Source organism: Phyllobates terribilis, unplaced genomic scaffold (genome assembly GCF_046119375.1).
Source record: "Phyllobates terribilis strain yellow unplaced genomic scaffold, ASM4611937v1 Scaffold_291__1_contigs__length_2406647, whole genome shotgun sequence".
Classification (NCBI taxonomy): domain Eukaryota; kingdom Metazoa; phylum Chordata; class Amphibia; order Anura; family Dendrobatidae; genus Phyllobates; species Phyllobates terribilis.
Window position 1 is genome coordinate 1,962,653 of NW_027363051.1, and position 20,846 is coordinate 1,983,498.

The window sequence follows — 20,846 nt, forward strand, 5'->3', positions numbered from 1 at the left end:
ATGTGATCGGAGCCTTAGTTACAGGATCCATCGGTCGTGGTTGGTGACGTCTTGTAGATGTGATTGGAGCCTTAGTTACAGGATCCATCGGTCGTGGTCGGTGATGTCTTGTAGATGTGATCGGAGCCTTAGTTACAGGATTCATCGGTCGTGGTTGGTGACGTCTTGTAGATGTGATCGGAGCCTTAGTTACAGGATCCATTGGTCGTGGTCGGTGACGTCTTGTAGATGTGATCAGGTCCTTAGTTACAGGATCCATCGCTCGTGGTCGGTGTCGTCTTGTAGATGTGATCGGAGCCTTCGTTACAGGATCTATCGGTCGTGGTTGGTGACGTCTTGTAGATGTGATCGGAGCCTTAGTTACAGGATCCATCGGTCGTGGTCGGTGACGTCTTGTAGATGTGATCGGAGCCTTAGTTACTGGATCCATCGGTCGTGGTTGGTGACGTCTTGTAGATGTGATCGGAGCCTTAGTTACAGGATCCATCGGTCGTGGTCAGTGACGTCTTGTAGATGTGATTGGAGCTTTAGTTACAGGATCCATCGGTCGTGGTCAGTGACGTCTTGTAGATGTGATTGGAGCTTTAGTTACAGGATCCATCGGTCGTGGTCGGTGACGTCTTGTAGATGTGATCAGAGCCTTAGTTACAGGATCCATCGGTCGTGGTCGGTGACGTCTTGTAGATGTGATCGGAGCCTTAGTTACAGGATCCATCGGTCGTGGTTGGTGATAGCCCTTCGAAGAAAAGCTAATTTGGATGGAGATAATTATCTGTAAATCTGGCTGCCATTTTTGGTTCAAATTAGATAAATAGAATCAATACGATGCATCGGAGAAAAGAGAATAACACACAGCCAGTGTCTGAGTACAATTCTTATCTGAGTCTCAGAAGCACAGTCACATATCTTTATTACAACAACAGAGATATGAAAAGGGGAATGTCTTGACAGGCTTTACATTACCTCATGCTGCAGATATTTTAATTGGGGAAAGAAAGCATTTTAATTGAAAATAACAAAATTGTAATTATGGAAACATCTGCAGATGTCCTTGAAACTAAAACTATCTCTATCCGATTAACTGTACTTAAAAAAACAGAGCAAATTGTAACAGAAACACAGCGCTACACCCTGTGTTATCACTTTTATGAATAACACTTATAAAACTAATATTAAAATTATCAAATATATAGGTAGATTTGTGTAAAATTATAATCAAAGCAAAGTATAAATATTTACCATAACAATTCCTCCCTTTTTATTATTTACAGACAATTTATCCATCAGCTACTTCCCCATGCTATCGGATCCTGCAGGGGACAGATCCCGTTCACTGACAGATACAGTCGGTACGGGAAGTATTCAGACCCCTTTAAATTTTTTACTCTTTGTTTCATTGCAGCCATTTGGTAAATTTTAAAAAGTTCATTTTTTTTCTCATTAAAGTACACTCTGCACCCCATCTTGACTGAAAAAAAACTGAAATGTAGAAATTTTTGCAAATTTATTAAAAAGAAAAACTGAAATATCACATGATCATAAGTATTCAGACCCTTTGCTCAGACACTCATATTTAAGTCACATGCTGTCCATTCCCTTGTGATTCTCCTTGAGATGGTTCTACTCCTTCATTGGAGTCCAGCTATGTTTAATTAAACTGATAGGACTTGATTTGGAAAGGCACACACCTGTCTATATAAGACCTCACAGCTCACAGTGCATGTCAGACCAAATGAGAATCATGAGCTCAAAGGAACTGCCCAAGGAGCTCAGAGACAGAATTGTGGCAAGGCACAGATCTGGCCAAGGTTACAAAAGAATTTCTGCATTACACAAGGTTCCTAAGAGCACAGTGGCCTCCATAATCCTTAAATGGAAGACATTTGGGACCACCAGAAGTCTTCCTAGATCTGGCCGTCCACTCAAACTGAGCAATCGTGGGAGAGGAGCATTGGTGAGAGAGGTAAAGAAGAACCCCAATATCACTGTGGCTAAGCTCCAGAGATGCAGTAGGGATATGGGAGAAAGTTCCACAAAGTCAACGATCACTGCAGCCCTCCACCAGTCGGGCCTTTATGGCAGAGTGGCCCAACGGAAGCCTCTCCTCAGTGCAAGACATATGAAAGCCCTCATAGAGTTTGCTCAAAAGCACATGAAGGACTCCCAGACTATGAGAAATAAGATTCTCTGGTCTGAAGAGATGAAGATAGAACTTTTTGGTGATAATTCTAAGTGGTATGTGTGGAGAAAAGCTGGCACTGCTCATCACGTGCCCAATACAATCCCAACAGTGAAACATGGTGGTGGCATCATGCTATGGGGGGGGTTTCAGCTGCAGGGACAGGACAACTGGTTGCAATTGAAGGAAACATGGATGCAGCCAAGTACAGAGATATCCTGGATGAAAACCTCTTCTAGAGTGCTCTGAACCTCAGACTTGGCCAAAGGTTCATCTTCCAACGAGACAATGATCCTAAGCACACAGCTAAAATAACAAAGGAGTGGCTTCAGAACAACTCTGTGACCATTCTTGACTGGCCCAGCCAGAGCCCTGGCTATGGGTATTATTAGTTCTATTGTAACCCTAATGTTGGTGCATACTTCCTACTGAGGCTGTTAAATCTTACCCAAATATACAGGGTGGTATCTTGATGGTATGGTGTGGTTAATGGGGTACAAAGATAGTGGGGCCATTCTTCATCAATGGAAAACTAAATGCCACTGGATATCTGAAATTGCTACATGATGATGTGTTGCCCTTTTTATGCACTGAAGATGGCACGTTCCCTGAGTTTTTCCAACAAGATGGCGCACCACCACATTATGAGTGTCAGGTCCGAGAATTCCTACATGAACAATTTCCTGGAAAGTGGATTGGTTGTCGTGGGCCAGTTGAATGGCCACCAAGGTCTCCCGATCTGACCCCCTTAGACTTTTATCTTTGGGGTCATCTGAAGGCAATTGTCTATGCTGTGAAGATACGAGATGTGCAGCATCTGAAACAACGGATACCGGAAGCCTGTGCTAGCATTTCTTCTGCGGTGTTGCTATCAGTGTGTCAAGAGTGGGAGAATAGGGTTGCATTGACAATCCAAGACAATGGGCAGCACTTTGAACACATTTTATAAGTGGTCATAAACTTATAAAAAACTCATGAAAGAATAAAGTTATGTTAAAACCAAGCACACCGTCTGATATCGGACATATATGATCTAATTAACACTCCCCAGGGGGATCCACCTCCTAAACACTCATACATGACTAAGTGGGAGAGGTTTCTGGGAAAGGAACTAACACCGCGGTGTTGGCAGTCCATCTGGGATAAAGCATCCAAAACCTCTCTTTGCACTTTGTACAAGGAGAACCAATATATATTAATGATGTTTTGGGATCATACCCCTGAACTACTACACAAATTAAACCCCTCTGTCCCGGATGGATGCTGGCACTGCGGAGCTGCTAAGGGGTCCCTTATCCACATTTTCTGAACATGCCCGATCCTGACCCCATTATGGGAAAATGTCAGATCCCTCCTGCGGGAAGTATTGTTCACTGAAATTCCTCTAGACCCGGCTATATATTTATTAAATGTTACTCCAAGAGGGACGGGTAAAAAGTCCTCAAAGCTGCTTCTCCACATCCTAACAGCAGCTAGATGCCTCATAGCTCTTCATTGGAAAAAAACGCTCCCCCCCCCCTCTAATAGAGATCTACTAAGTAGAATTGTGGATATACAAAGAATGGAACAATAAATAAACGCCAAATTAGCTGTATTCAATAAGGTGTGGGGACCATGGGACTATTACTGGGCCCAATTTAATACCTGATATTTGTTCAAGGAAAGGAGAACAGAGTTTACTGCTGAAATCTTCCAGTATTTTGCCTTATTACCCTTCCCCTTCCCCCTGTTGTTTTCCTGTCTGTGTCATAAAGGTTAGCAGTGTTTCTGAAATTGTAAACCAATATAGATTATAGCAAATGATTGAGTAAGCGAGCAGCTCCTACAGTTACACCAACTATGGAAATATTCAGCTCCTCGTATAATAGTGCATGGACTAAACACTGTTTATTAGGAGTCTGCAAGTAGAACGCAGATAAGTGTATGATCCATAGCGGATTTCCAACATGCTCTATTAATTTCAGTTTATGCCTTATTTCTTTGGTTCTATTGTTAAGCTTATACATTTTCAATAAAATTTACAGTATTAAAAAAAAAAAAACAAGCACACCATTGTTTTTCTTATGAAATTCTCAATAAGTTTGATGTGTCACATGACCCTCTTCCAATTGAAAAAAAATAAAGTTGGATCCAAAATGGCCGAATTTAAAATGGCCGCCACGGTCACCACCCATCTGGAAAAGTTTCCCCCCTCCCATATACTAATGTGCCACAAACAGGAAGTTGATATCACCAACCATTCACATTTAACTTGGGTGTATCCATATAAATGGCCCACCCTGTAGTAACTCATACACATATATATTTACCTGTGTTATCCATATTGGATATATTGGGGCCCCCTGTACATGGACCTGGTGTCGCTTGACCTGATCCATTTTTCCCATGCTTTGTTGTTTCTATTATGTACTTTACACTATTGTCATTTTAATAAGAATATTTTCTAATAAAATCTATTTTATGCCATAATTACTCATGTTTCTCCTGTACGATATCTTGCTGTTTGAGTTGGCTTCTTTGTGATTTGGGCCCGGCCTTGTTTTAACGGTTTCTTATTCCGCTTTGTATACAATATGTGGGTCTTTTTCTGTTTAGAAATATGGGGACGTGGTTGTCCCTGGGTGAGTGTGGGGTGCTGTAGTTTGGGCCGTATGCTGTGGAAGTCTTTACTCACTTTCAGACGGGTTCAGATCTTCTGCGCTTTAAATAAAAGACGACTCAGTTCTTTAAAAGCAGAACAGTCCCGTTTACTTGTTCAGCGCGGCCTTAGAAACAGGGGATTACAGGTACAACACTTGTAGAGAAACACGGCATTCACAGATGGTAAAACAGAGTCTTAATCCCCACACGGTGATAATCACGGTGTGACTCGGACCTAGGGGAAACTGCCTCTGGACTTTCTCATGGGGAAGCTCCTGCTTCACTCCACGGCTCCCAATACCTGACTCTAGCGGGGACTACCTCGCTTCTGAGGCTCCCTAGTCCAGGCACGTCTGTTACTGCCTATTGGCTGGAAGAGCCAGGATCCACAAATTGACCTTTAGAGTATAGATTATACTGTGGTGTGCCCATTCCAGTTAATCCTCCTGGTTTCTCCCACACACACCCGTCTCTCTTCTTCTCTGTCCTTCCTCACTCACTCCTACTTCTTAACTAACCAAGATGGCCAAATCTCACTCCCAGAGATCCCTCAGTCTCTAGCTTGTCACTGAGGGTGGCCTCCAAACTAGTTAACCCTGTGTCCCACTGACATAAGGGTAATGTAGTATCAAACAGTAACTCTGCTGCCATCTAATGGCCGTACCTGAAAATAACACATTTTCGGATGACTAAAACATACATAGAATTAATAAAACAGTACAGTTCTACAGGGGAGTGGAGTAAACATTCTCCACACACCCCTCACATCCTCCCACTCTTAAAACATTGCCGTCCCCGGCAATACAGTCCTAGGAAAGAAGATAGGGTTAGTGTCATTTAAAACATTTTCAAAGACTATTGTGACCATGACGTCTTCTCCTCACTGACGCCGGCCCTGGATCCTGTAACAATGACAGTCTAATTTTAGAAGGTCACATAGTCCATTTTTAAGACAAAAACTGGAACCGGTCCTCCTTGTTGAGGACCCTGGAAACAAGTGTGCAGTCCATATTTGGCTGACGAGACTTGTAGCACCAGTCCTTACGGTAAGAACCCCGGAAGCAGGTAGTGTCCAAACAGTCCTTAGTTTGTGCACCTGCACCTTTGGATTTCAGCAGAAAAAGGTGCAACAAAAATAAGGAAAATAAAAATAAAAAGGTAAGCCTATCTGGCTCAACTGGGCTACTCCTCAGCCCGAGGGTACATCCTCCTCTCAGGTACAGGCCAGCCGGCCTTGGGGGTCTTGGGTAACTAACCCCCCTTCTCTTTCTCAGGGGCAAACTTCAGGAAACTCGGCCACTTAATGAACTGTCCTTAAAACAAACAAGGCAACTGCCTTAAAATTCAGGCCTTGTGAGGTTTTTCCTCTTTTTACTCAACCTGCAACAGGGAGGACACAAGAAGCAGAAAAAAAAACAGAGACAGCTCCTCTTTATCCATCCTTCTTGGATTCTCATCGCTCCTTCATTAAAACTCTCCATGCTGCAGATGAAGGTGGGGTCCGCCACCTCCATGGCTGGTTATGGTATCTAGCTGCTCCCGGGTCGTCTGTTGTTGACCCCTCAGCCACAGCACCACCATTATCCATTAAGGCAGTGCCATAGGTTGTGATGCTGCAGTGCTGTATTACCTGCTGAGGGGCAGTGGTCACAATCCTTGTTCCCCTTAATCCTCCGGCCATTGAAGGGACATTGGAACTCTGTCCCCGGGTATGGGAGGCTGCAGGTGCTGTTTCACCCTCAGTCCCCGGTGACGCTTGTGGTGCAGACGTTGCTTCCTCCTCTCGCTCTTGCGGCATACGGAAGGTGCAATGTGGCTCCATGCTAACACACGTCTTATCAGCAGCATGCTGTGACAGGAATGGCGGCTCCGAGTCTTCCACGCTTCTTCCCTTCCCTAGTCCAGACTCCACCTCTTCCTGGGCCGGCCAGATGACGCAAAACAATCAGCGTCACCCATCACTCTGGGCAGTTCCGCCCGCGGCCGCGCCCACGTCGTTGCTTACCTGGTGAGCCGGTCTTCATTTTGAACCGCGCCCTATTCCTGTAGACGACTCATCTTCTGGGCCGAACCTTGGCTACTGGACGTCCTCTTCTCCAGGCCGGCCTCTGAGTGGGTTGGGGTATTTTCGCGCCTCAATGTGCTGTCCCCGCCCACGAAAGGTCAGTCTTTTACCGCCAATCTTCGTCATCTTCGGATCCACTTTGCCGGCCGCCATCTTCCAATCGCCATCTTCGTCCACCATCTTGGTTCGTACGTTTTTCACTATCTTTAGTTCTCTTTGTCTATCTTCAGGTGCTTCATCTGCGCCAGAGACATTTTTTCTTGCGGTCCTTATCCAGCATTTTCTCTCTTGTGCCACAGGACCTATTCACCCCGCTGTTTGGATGCAAGAACTTCGCATCCAGCCGACTACGCCAAATGTAACAATAGTCATGGGTGAGTGTTGCAGTGTCATCACCCTGGCCCTCTACAGAAATATGGGGACGTGGTTGTCCCTGGGTGAGTGTGGGGTGCTGTAGTTTGGACTGTATGCTGTGGAAGTCTTTACTCACTTTCATCCTTGGTTCAGACGGGTTCAGATCTTCTGCGCTTTAAATAAAAGACAACATAGTTCTTTAAAAACAAAACAGTCCAGTTTACTTGTTCAGCGCGGCCTTAGAAACAGGGGATTACAGGTACAACACTTGTAGAGAAACACGGCATTCACAGATGGTAAAACACAGTCTTAATCCCCACACGGTGCTAATCACGGTGTGACTCGGACCTAGGGGAAACTGCCTCTGGACTTTCTCTTGGAGAAGTTCCTGCTTCACCCCACGGCTCCCAATACCTAACTTTAGCAGGGACTACCTCGGATTCTGAGGCTCCCTAGTCCAGGCACGTCCGTTACTGCCTATTGGCTGGAAGAGGCCAGGATCCACAAATTGACCTTTAGAGTATAGATTATACTGTGATGTGCCTGTTCCTTTTAATCATACTGGTTTCTCCCACACACACCCGTCTCTCTTCTCTGTCCTTCCTCACTCACTGCTACTTCTTAAATAACCAAGATGGCCGAATCTCACTCCCAGAGATCCCTCAGTCTCTTGCTTGCCACTGAGGACAGCCCCCAAACTAGTTAACCCTGTGTCCCACTGACATAAGGGTAATGTAGTATCAAACAGTACCTCTGCTGCCATCTAATGGCCATACCTGAAAATAACACATTTTCAGATGACTAAAACATGCATAGAATTACTAAAACAGTACAGTTCTACAGGGGAGAGGAGTAGACATTCTCCACACAGCCCGCACAATATGACAACGTATCAGAGGATATTGGGTTATGGGTGCATATCCAGTAGTTCTTAGGAATGTCTTTAGAAACTGTGTCTCAAAGCAGTACTTGGTGATACTTATGAGTTTGTTGTCCCAGTCCTCTCCTCTTTTTTTACATCATTGAGAGTTAGGGCAAGGAATGCAATTGCCATCAGAATGGTCCAAAGGGGCAGGGTCATCATCTTTGCTGCTGCCAGGGATCAAGACCATTTTCCAGTGGCTGGCGTTGATCCAAGTATCTTTGCCTTGGAGGTTGACAGAAATAGCAGTGGTAAGTACTTAAAATGGCTCACTGTATCTGGGTTCAGTAGTCTCCTCATATGTCTCTTGACCACGACCCAGTCTCCTAGTACCAGTGTGTGTGTATTTATACAGTTGAGGTCTGGGATGGAGGAAAGAACACGGCTGTAACAGTTAGATGTTTGTGCAACTCCAAGACATATTCATTGAGGGACCTATAGGAGATCGGCAGCTGCTGCTGGAAATACAAGATCCTGACCGACTAGGGAACACCTTTTATGAGTAAGGTGATGAGGGAGTTCTGCAAGGTCCTACAAATCTCCCGACTGAGAACTTCAGTGTACCATTCTCAGACAGATGGCCTGGTGGAAAGATTTAATAAAACGCTGAAGAGTATGCTGAGGAAGGCCATCGAACAGGAATGTAGAGACAGGGACTGTCTCTTACAGTATCTGTTGTTCTCCATCCGAGAGGTTCCACAGTCATCTATGGGGTTCTCACCATTCGAACTTCTGTATGGCCGACATCCACGAGATCTCCTGGATATAGCCAAGGAAACCTGGGAAGCTGAGGTCACGCCCCACAGAAGCGTCATCGAGTATGTGACACTGATGCAGCAGAGGATCGCAAAGGTGATGCCCATCGTAAAAGGACATCTCTTGCAGGCACAAGAAGCTCAGGCCAGGGTCTACAACTGGTCAGCCAGAGTGAGGCAATTCAGAACCGGAGACTGAGTGCTTGTGTTAATTCCTACTATAGAGAGTAAGTTCTTGGCCAAATGGCAAGGGCTGTATGAGGTGATAGACAAGCTTGGTGATGTGAACTACAAGGTTCATCAACCAGGACGACGTAGATGTATTTTTATACCCTTTGCCACCCAGCCTCTCAGCTCTCTTATTTTGTAAAATTCACATAGGTTTTCATTATCCCAAATAGGAGTATACGTTGTCAGCCCCACTATGCCTCTAATCTTCTTCACCCTTGTCCACAATTTATGGACTAGGCCTCAGGTCGGGTATGACTTGCCCATCATCCTAAAAAGTCCCGTTTCTAGACCCATTACCAATGGACTCTTTTTAATATGAAGTTCCAGAACCGCCTGAATAGTCCCCTTCCCTGCTGTCTGCGCCCACCCTCTAATATGTTGGGACTGAGCTGCCAAAAAATATACCCATGGGTTTGGTAGAGCGAGACCCCCCCTCCTCCTTCAGCCTCCGGAGAGTCTCCAGCTTAATCCTAGGCTGCCCTCCACCCCAGACCAGATCCCTAAATATTGAATTAATACGCTGGAACACCGGCTGAAGAATCCACACAGGGGAGTTATGTAAAACGTACAACAATTTGGGCATCAGCACCATTTTAAGAAGATTGGTGCGTCCCACCACCGAGAGGCGCATTTTGCTTCATGTAGATGTTTTATCCTTTAATTTCCCCAGTATCGGGTATACATTCAACTGAAGGTACTCCTTTACTGGTAATGTTATTGTAATGCCAAGATACTTAAATTCTCGTACCAACTTGAGTTGTGTCCGCTCCACCTGTTCAACATCTAAACTATTCAGGGAGTCTATTTCCATAATATGAGATTTATCCCAGTTAATTTGTAACCCAGATAATAAACCAAATCTATTGATAATAGCTATTGCTCCATGTAATGACATCTGAGGGTCCTGTAAGAATAATAAAATATCATCTGCGTACAACGCTATCTTCTCCTCCGCCACACCATACCGGGATCCCCTCACCACGTCTGACTGTCTCAGTACAGCAGCCAACGGCTCTATGGCCAGGGCAAATAACAGCGGGGAGAGGGGGCAGCCCTGTCTAGTTCCTCTAGTCATATCATATTTATCTGACCGTTCCCCATTTACTCTCAATCTGGCCACCGGGCATGTATATAATAATTTTATCTATGCCCAAAAAAATGGACCAATTCCCATCAACTGGAGAACACGAAAAAGATAACTCCACTCCACACTATCAAAGGCTTTCCGTGTGTCTAATGAGACCACCACTCTATGCCCAGCATTATCAGCAGCCAATTGCATATTAAGGATTAGCCACCTCAAGTTAATGGCCGTTGATCTATCCAGCATAAATCCTGACTGATCCGGGTGTACAACACCAGAAACCACCCGGCTCAATCGGTTAGACATTACTTAAGCTAGAATTTTAATATCAGCCGGTAGTAAGGATATGGGTCTATACGAATCTGGCCGTGTCCGGTCCTTATCTGCCTTGGGCAGAGCCACCACCGTAGCCTCCCGCATTGACTCCGGTAATTCTCCCACCTCCAGAGCCAAAACCACATCTTTTAATTTTGTCAATAGTACATCTCTAAGATGTTTATAGAATTCTGCTGGTAAACCATCTGCACCTGGGGCTTTATTATTTGCCATTGAAGCCAGAGCTTCCTCCATTTCCTCTACCGTCAGGGGGCCCTCCAAGCTATCCCTAGCCTCCTCACTAAGCCTAGATATCTGAGTACCCCTCAAAAATTGGTCTATATCATCTCCCTTGTTCCTTAATTTAGAGTTATATAGGTCACTATAGAAGTCTCTAAACAGCCTCAAGATATCTCGCGTTTCAGTGACTAGGGTGCCAGTTGGATCCAAGAGACCATACACAAATCCCGGTTCCCTCTGCGCTGCCGCTATAGCAGACAACAGGTGACCAACTTTTTCACCCTCTTCATAAAAGGCAATTTTTTGGAATTCCCTCTTCTTTTCCCCATTGGCCAGAAATATTTTATCCACCTTTTTTTGAGCTTCCTTCTGTTCTGTTGCGCCTCTACGGTGGGATTAAGCACCAACTCCTCCTCTGCCCCCCTCAGCGCAGCCAATGCCTCTCTTTCCTCCAATCGGTTCTGACTTTTACATCTGGATATATCTCGAATCAGTAAACCCCTAGCATAAGCCTTCATTGTGTCCCACACAGTTCCTATGGCTGTACTTCCCACATTGTTCTGGAAGAATTCCTCCACCTCTCCTGCGATTTTCTGAATATCTACCGTTTCCAGCCATACCGGGTGAACCTTCCACTCTTTCCGTCCACCATTCCCACACATACCGAACCTCAGCTCCACCAGCAAGGGACAATGATCAGAGAGTATCCTAGGCAAATAATCAATATGAGTGATGTTTTGGTTAACCAACCCATTTCCCAAGGCTAAGTCTATTCTAGACATAGAACCGTGCGTCAAGGAGTAACATGAATATGTCTTCACTCCCATATGTCTCACTCTCCATAGATCTATCAGGCCCACCTCTGACACATACTTAGCAAAGGGTGTCTCCCCCTCTCCGTCAGTTCTTCCCAGTTGCCTACTAGTTTTGTCCCAAATTTTATTCATTATATTGTTAACATCTCCAATCAGCAACACAGGGGTCCCTGTCCAATGCCTCGTGAGCTCTATAATCTCTTGCAGTTTTGTCCCAGTAAATGGCGGTGGGAAATACACTGCCACCACGCAATATAATTTACCATAAAGTCTGCAGACTAGAAAAACGTACTGTCCATCTTTATCTATTTTAACCTCAACCTCCTCAAATGGAGTCCCCACATGCACCAAGATGGAAACCCCTCTCGCATATGCAGAGTAAGTAGAGTGGTATGCTTTTTGAACCTATTTCCTCGCCAGGAGCCCAATTTTGTCCCTCGTCAAGTGTGTTTCCATGAGGCAGATAATGGAAGGCCCGTGGGCCATAATATTTTGGAGAACAATAGCCCGTCTCTTACGGTGTGCCAAACCACGTATGTTCCAGCTTAACACCTTAACCATACCCTCCATTGTTTATCAGATTCAACTTCTGTGTATATAACCACATCATAAGATGTCCCCCATGCCGTCTGTCCCTGCCCCCCCCCCCCCGCATCCAACCCCTCCTCCCCCATGCCCCAAACCAAAACTCCTCTGACCGCCCCTATATCCCCCAAACCACCTCCCAATTTGTCGTTCCGTTCTCTCTATCCGAGAGTGGGTGAATGAAACCGGCCTATTCCACCAGCTATCTTCCCAAAGGTCTCTCCCGCCTTATGAAAAACATATTCTATAAAAGGTATATAAACTGTATGCACCACCAGTACGCCGCTCCAGTCCATGAGCAGACTTGTATCCTGCAACAAATAGTTAAACGCAACCGAAAAAGGATAACAAAGGATAATTATAAATCACATTCACAAAACCACAATCTGCCTCTCTTCAGCCGTCCTTGTGCTCTCGCACTTGTCTAGAATTCTTTTCAATCCAGTCCAGAGCTTCTTCTGGAGATTGCAGAAAGTGTCCTCTCCCCAGTGCAGCCAGTCTCAGCTTGGCCGGTGTACTCTCCCCAGTGCAGCCAGTCTCAGCTTGGCCGGATACATCACAGAATACGCCGGTCCCATGTCTCTCAATTTTTTCTTTACATCTCTATAATTCATGCGCATTCTTTGCACCGTGGGTGAATAGTCTGAGTAGAACGAGATATCTTGTCCATCAATTGTTAAATCCTTGATCTTCCTCGCCGTACTTAAGATAATGTCTCTGTCCCTGTAATTTAAGAGCCTAGCCAGCATGGCCCGGGGGGCTGCTCCAGGAGGCCGGGGTCTCAGTGGGATTCTGTGAGCTCCTTCTACAACAAAGACCTTTCACAGTTTATCAGCTCCAAATTTTTCCAGCAGCCATTTCTCAATAAACTCTGTAGGGTTTGATCCCTCTGATTTTTCCGGGACCCCCACTATCCTGACATTGTTACGTCGTGACCTGTTTTCCGAGTCATCATTTTTAGCAATGACATCTGTTAGTTGCTTGTCCGGCTTTTTCTGAGCAGCTTGTAGAGATATTATGGTGTCCTCAGCCGCGCTCACTCTTTCCTCTATCTCTCCTGTGCGGACATCGGTTTTCTGCATGGCAGCTTTAATGTTAGTAATTTCTGCTTGCACACCCGTAACCTGCTTTGACAACTTTGTAAGCGCGTGTTTGCAGTATGACACCACAGTGAACACATCTTTCAGGGTGGGTTCCTCCACAGCAGGGTCAGCAGCAGACTCCATATTTTTGTCCTGCACCTCATCTCCAGAGCCATCAGCCGCACAGTCTCCTGCACCCACAGTATTCTCCTGATCCTCCATAACATCTTCTGTCCCAGCCTCCCGTTCTGAGAGTCCAGCACTGTGTTCACCCACTTCCACCCTTGCAAACCTCTCAAGGCGCGCAGCAGCCGACATCCTCCTGGAGCACGCCGCATTCTCTCTGGCCGCCTCCTCCTGAATCTCAGCGCCATCTTGGCCCCTGCCCTCTCTACCAGGGCCAGTATCTCGCTGCCTGGTGCGGGTCATTACTTCTTTCCTGCTCATCAGAAATGCTCCCCAGGGCGGCAGGAGAGCTTCTCACAGGATCCGGCGGTGTCTGAAGGGCTCAGCGGTATACCGGGTCGGCGCACACAGCGACGGTCGGCGAGAGAGCACCGAACCACGTCTGCCTACATCCCTGGCTAGGCCATGCCCCCCATCTGACATTATCTTGATTGTCTTTTGTATTGGTAGTGTAATCATGTGATGTCAATCTTGAATTGTATTGGTGGGTCTTTTATATATAATCATGCATGTTCACTCCATGTATAGCTTTGATCATGTTTCCAGGATTTAGTATTGCACAGGTGATGGGATTATTGCCTGTGCAGGTGATGTAAATATCACCTGTGCAATACTAAGGAAATCCTGAAAACATGACCTGTTGGTGGGCCTTGAGGCCTGGAGTTGGGGAACACTGCCCTAATAGATAAGCTATTGGTCAGCGACCAAGTGTGAATAGGTTTGAACACACAACTGGCAGGCTTTAAATGGAGTATAATATCTGTCACGTTCCCAAAAATGTCTGGATTATTACCGCAGTAATATCTGATCACCTGAGATGATGGACAAGTTTCTCTGCTTCCACAATACAGCAATGCTATTAACCCCTTTACAGCCTGTGGCCTATTAGTACGCACCAGGCTGTAACCCCCTGTTCAACAGGGCACATGTCCGCTGATTATTACAGCTGACATGTGTCCTCAACAGCCGGGGGTGAAAATTGCGATCCACCTGCGGCTGTTAACATGTTAAATGCCGCTGTCAATCTCTGACAGCGGCATTTAACATTGCCGCGCCGGAAGCACATCACTTACCCCGCCCATCCGTGACCCCGTCACTTGATCGCGGGTCACCGATGCGTGAGCATGACAACCCTGGGTCTGCAGCTGACTCCAATGGTTGTCATGAGCTGATCGCTATGAGCGCCACCTAGTGGTTGGTGCTCATAGCACAGGAGCATTTCTGCTGCATAGAGGTAATCTGCTGCTCCCCTGTATGTAGCAGAGGCGATCAGACAAGTGCTGCTTCTAGTCTCCTATGGAGACTATAGAAGCAAGCAAAAAGTGAAAAAAAAAAAGTTTTTAAAAATATTAAACAATTGAAAAAATATAAAAGTTTAAAATCACCCCCCTTTCGCCCCATTCAAAATAAAATAATAATAAAAAAACACATACACATATTTGGTATCGCCACGTTCAGAGTCGCCCGATCTATCAATATAAAAAAAAGAATTAATCCGATCGGTAAGCGGCATAACAAGAAAAAAATTCGAAACACCAGAATTACGCTTTTTGGTCGCCGCAGCATTGCAATAAAATGCAATAACGGGCGATCAAAACATCGGATTTACCCTAAAATGGCATCAATAAAAAACTTCAGTTCGGCGCACAAAAAATAAGCTCTTACCCAACCCCAGATCCTGAAAAATGGAGACGCTACGGGTCTTGGAAAATGCTGCCATTTTTTTTTTTTTTTTAGCAAAATTAGGAATTTTTTTTCACTACTTAAATAAAAGAGAACCTCTACATGTTTGGTGTCTACAAACTCGTAATGACCTGGAGAATAATAACGGTGGGTCAGTTTTAGGATTCAGTGAACGTGGTAAAAAAAATTTTTAAAACAATCTGTGGTATTGCACTTTTTATGCAATTTGACCGCACTTGGAATTTTTTTCCCGTTTTCCCGGACACGATATGGTAAAACCAGTAATGTCGTTCAAAAGTACAACTCGTCCCGCAAAAAAATAAGCCCTCACATGGCCATATTGACCAAAAAATAAAAACACTATGGCTCTGGGAACAAAGGGAGCAAACAACGAAAATGCAAAAACGGAAAATCCCAGGGTTGCGAAGGGGTTAAAATCAACCAAATCTGACTGTATGCTGCTAACAAGCAAATGGAGCAGTAAAAATGGTGTATTATATTGCTTTCACCAAAATTATCAGGATTAAGAGCAATAAGAATATTAGCCCTGATATCTAGGACTATGGATATGAGTAACAGCAGCAGAAAGAACATGCAAAGGATCCTATTGTGTTGTATACGCTCTCCACAAACTCTGCCTGCCTAACTCCTGCTATCACCAGGATTAATATTCAGTAGCATTAGTCTTTAGAAGGACTGTTAGTGTGGATTTGTAATGCTGTGGAATACCTCACTAAAACAACCGCCAATTCTCTCCCTCGCTCAGCAGCACCTCTCCCTACACTGTCTGATTCCGGAGTGACTGTGACGAGCATGGCGGTCTTATATAGACCCAATGACGCTACGCGGCCAGCCAATCACTGTAATGCCACAACCAACATGGCTGAGGCATTACCGTGACTGGCAGGCAATCTCTGCATGTTAATTGGCTGTCTAAATGTCTGAACAGCACCAAACATGCAGGGCGAGGACTCAGGCTCCCGCCCAAGCATTCCAAATTTGCTCACCGAGTACCAAGCATCTCATGCACTGAGATGCTCGGGCGAGTACCAAATCACTAATCAACCTTACTTTCATGTTTTGATTCTAAAAAAATTTCTATGGAATTCAGTGTTGGCAAAATTTTAGAAATTGTTCTTGTGTTCAGTGAGATATTAAATAAAATTTATCAAAAGGGGTGTACTCATTTATGCTGAGCAATGTTTATTAAAATTGATGAAACACAGAGAACATAATTACAGTTTCTTTCCTGTTTGACTACTCATGTTTTACAAGATATGATTTATGTGCAAAAGATTTCCCACATTCTGAACATGAATACGGCTTCTCTCCTGTGTGACTTCTCTCGTGGCTCAAAAGACTTGATTTTTTTTGTAAAGCATTTCTCAAAGTCAACATGAATACGGCTTCTCTCCTGTGTGAATTCTCTGATGTACAAGAAGTTTTGATTCATCTCTAAAGCTTTTTCCACATCGTAAACAAGAAAACGGTTTCTCCCTGGTGTGAATTCTTTGATGTCTAACAAGATCTGATTTACTTCTAGAACATTTCCCACATTCTGAACACAAATATGGCTTCTCTCCTGTGTGAATTCTCTGGTGTATAATAAGATTCCATTTGACTGTAAAGCATTTCCCACATTCTGAACATGAATACGGCTTTTCTCCTGTGTGAATTCTTTGATGTTTAACAAGCACTGAATTATCTATAAAACATTTCTCACATTCTGAACATGAATATGGCTTCTCTCCTGTGTGAATTCTCTGATGTATAATAAGACTCGCTTTATCTCTGAAGGACTTCTCACATTCCGAACATGAATATGGCTTCTCTCCTGTGTGAATTCTCTGATGTTTAACAAGATCTGATTTAGCTGTAAAGAACTTTCCACATTGTAAACATGAAAAAGGCTTTTCTCCTGTGTGACTTCTTTGATGTTAAACCAGCACTGAATTATCTATAAAACATCTCCCACATTCTGAACATGAATACGGCTTCTCTCCTGTGTGAATTCTCTGATGTCTAATAAGATTCCCTTCATCTTTAAAGCATTTTTCACATTCTGAACATGAATATGTCTTCTCTCCTGTGTGAATTCTCTGATGTGCAATAAGATTCCTTTTATCTGTAAAGCATTTTCCACATTCTGAACATGAATACGGCTTCTCTCCTGTGTGAATTCTCTGATGTTTTATAAGACTCCCTTTATCTGTGAAGGACTTCCCACATTCTGAACATGAATATGGCTTCTCACCTGTGTGAATTCTCTGATGTTTTATAAGACTCCCTTTATCTGTGAAGGACTTCCCACATTCTGAACATGAAAACGGCTTTTCTCCTGTGTGAATTCTCTCATGTATAACATATTTTGATTTTCTTGTAAAGCATTTCCCACATTCTGAACAGGAGTATGGCTTTTCTCCTTTATGTTTTCTTTGTGTCTGAGCTGAGCTTTTAGTAAATTTCTTGTCACACTGAAGTCTTGTATCCACTTTGCCCCCTGGACTTTTGGTAACAATGTGAGATTGCTCAGGAGAGGGTTCCTCATGATTAGGAGGATTATAAGAAGGTGAAGTGCTGTGAAGTCCAGGAGGTACAGGAAGGGTGATGAGGTTTCCTCCATTAGAGTGCTTCATGATATCTTCTTTTTTACAATTTAGTGATAAACCGTTATTCTCACAAGGATTTCCTATAAGGATGAAACATATATTTGTGTTAAAGAAAAAAATCATATCCAAAGAGATTTCTGAATGTATTTTATGGATCTCACAATGAAGACCCTCGTCAGTGAAAGTACCGGTAATAAGGAGGACAACTACATGCCATCACATTAACACAATGACGGGTAAAGTGAATAACACTTATAATCTGGTGACATTGGCACAAGTCAGGGGTGGCAGAGACTAGACAGCAAATAGACAGTTCTTAAAGGGAACCTGTCATCAGGAATTAACCCCTTAATGTAGCACCAGTGCCATGTCACTCTCGTAGCAAGCTTCCTATCATGCCCTTAGTGTAGAAAAGTGTCCACTCAATGGAGTTTTAATATTTCAGTACCAAATGAAAATGAGATTGACTAGTTACAAAGGCGGCCCTACATCCAGGAGCAGTCGAGCTCCGGCCACCGTAATCATGTCCACAGCATGCATAAGAGCATAATAGGAAACCTCAGAAGACTGAAATAGTGCTGAAGGTACATTAACCCCTAAAGGACCAAGATACTTTGCTCGTTATGTGGGTTAATGACACGGCCTCATTTTACAATTCTGACCAGCATCACTTTATGTGGTAATTCAACGTATCCCACTGATTCTGAGACTGTTTTTTTCGTGACAGATTGCACTTTATGTTAGTGGTAAATTTTGGTCGTTATTATTTGCCTTTAATTATGAAAATATAAAAATAAATTGGCAAAAAAAATTTGAGTATTTTGTAATTTTCAACCTGTGAATTTTTATGCCCTTAAACCAGCGAGTTATATCACACAAAATAGTTAATAAATCACATTTTCCACATGTCTACTTTACATCAGCATCATTGATGAAACTTGTTAGGAAGTTAGAAGGGTTAAAAGTTTATCAGAAATTTCTCATTTTTTCCAACAAAATTTACAAAACCATATTTTTTTAGGGAAAACATCACATTTAAAGTGACTGAGGGTCCTGTGATAGAAAATACCCAAAAGTGACACCATTTTAAAAACTGCACCCCTCACAGTCCTCAAAAGCACATTCAAGAAGTTTATTAACCCTTTAGGGGCTTCACAGGAATTAAAGCAAGGTGGAAGGGAAAAAAATTTCCCCAAAAAACGTTATTTTGGCCACAAATTAATCATTTTCACAAATACATTATCTAGGGGTGTAGTGAGCGTTTTGAAGCCATATGTGTTGCACAAAATGTTATACCATTGAACGGAGAAGACACAAAAAATTAATTTTTACCACTATAATGTTGTTTTAGGCCCAGATTTTACATATTCACAAAGGTAAATGGGTAAAAATGACCACATAATTTGTTACACAATTTCTGCTGAACTATATGTGGCTGTACAGTACTGCTTAGCCACATGGCGAGACTCGGGAGGGAAGGAGCGTTATTATTATTATTTATTTATATAGCGCCATTGATTCCATGGTGCTGTACATGAGAAGGGGTTACATGCCAAATACAGATATCACTTACAGTAAACAAACTAACAATGATAGCCGGGTACAGAGGGAAAAGGACCCTGCCCTTGTGGGCTTACATTCTACAGGAGCGGAGAAGGAGACAGTAGGTTGGGGGGGTTGCAATAGCTCCGGTGTTGTTGAGGTGGCAGCAAGCAAGGTCATAGCAGGCTGTAAGCGTGTTTGAAGAGATGGGTTTTCAGGTTCCGTCTGAAGGATCCAAATATGGAGGATAATAAGACGTGTTGAGGCACAGAATTCCATAGGATGGGGGATATTCAGGAGAAATCTTGGAGGCGATTTAGCGAGGAACGAATAAGTGTGGAGAAGAGAAGGAGGTGTTGAAAGGACCGGAGATTACGTAAGTGAATGTATCGGGAGATTAGGGGTAAGGGAATGTATCGGGAGATTAGGGGTAAGGGAATGTATCGGGAGATTAGTTCAGAGATGTACGGAGGAGAGAGGTTATGGATGGCTTTGTAGGTCAGTGTTAGTAGCTTGAACTGGATACGTTGGGCAATTGGGAGCCAGTGAAGGGATTTGCAAAGGGGGTAGCAGAGGAGTAGCGAGGCGAGAGATGGACCAGTCACGCAGCAGAGTTAAGGATGGACCAGAGGGGTGTGAGAGTGTTAGCAGGTAGGCCACAGAGGAGGATGTTACAGTAGTCAAGGTGGGAGATGATGAGGGAATGCACAAGCAGTTTAGTAGATTGAGGGTTGAGGAAAGGACGAATTCTGGAAATATTTTTGAGCTGGAGGCGACAGGAGGTGGCGAGAGCTTGGATGTGAGGTTTGAAGGACAGGGTTACTCCGAGGCAGCGGATTGTTGGTACAGGGGATGCGTGATGTACTTTATTGTGATAGAAAGATCAAGTGGGAAAGATATGCGAGTTGGGGGAAAGATGATGAGTTCAGTTTTGTCCACATTGAGCTTGAGGAAGCGATAGGAGAAGAAGGAGGATATGGCTGATAGACACGCTGGGATTCTGGACAGCAGAGAGGTAGATCTGGGTGTCATCAGCGTACAGATGGTACTGGAAGCCATGGGATTTTATGAGCTGTCCCAGGCCAAGGGTATAGATTGAGAAAAGAGGGGGAGGGGTGAGGATGTAGTTTGTGAGTGGGAGACGCTAAATGTGCTGTTAGAAAGGTATGAGGAGATCCAAGACAGAGCAAGGTCTTTGACGCCAAAGGAAGAGAGGATCTGCAGTAGGAGGCAGTGGTCAACTGTATCGAAAGCAGAGGACAGGTTAAGAAGAAGGAGTACAGAGAATAGTCTGTTAGCTTTGGCTGTAAGTCATTGGTGATTTTGGTAAAAGCAGTTTCGGTGGAATGGTGGGGGCGGAAGCAGGATTGTCGGTTGTCGAAGAGAGAATTAGATGAGAAGTGGGAGCAAAGTTTAGCGTGAACATGTTGCTCAAGAAGTTTGGAGGCAAATGGGAGGAGCGAAATGGGGCTATAGCTGGACAAGGCAGTTGGGTCGAGGGATGGCTTTTTGAGGATGGGTGTGATTGTGGCATGTTTGAAGGCAGCGGGGAAGGTAAT

The 20,846-nt window shown here is 44.2% G+C and overlaps 1 pseudogene; it reads right to left on the reverse strand.

Moving 5' to 3' along the window:
• Nucleotides 1–17,780, reverse strand: part of LOC141220388 (uncharacterized) — a 46,897-nt pseudogene extending 29,117 nt beyond the window's left edge.
• Nucleotides 17,781–20,846: the final 3,066 nt, after the last annotated feature.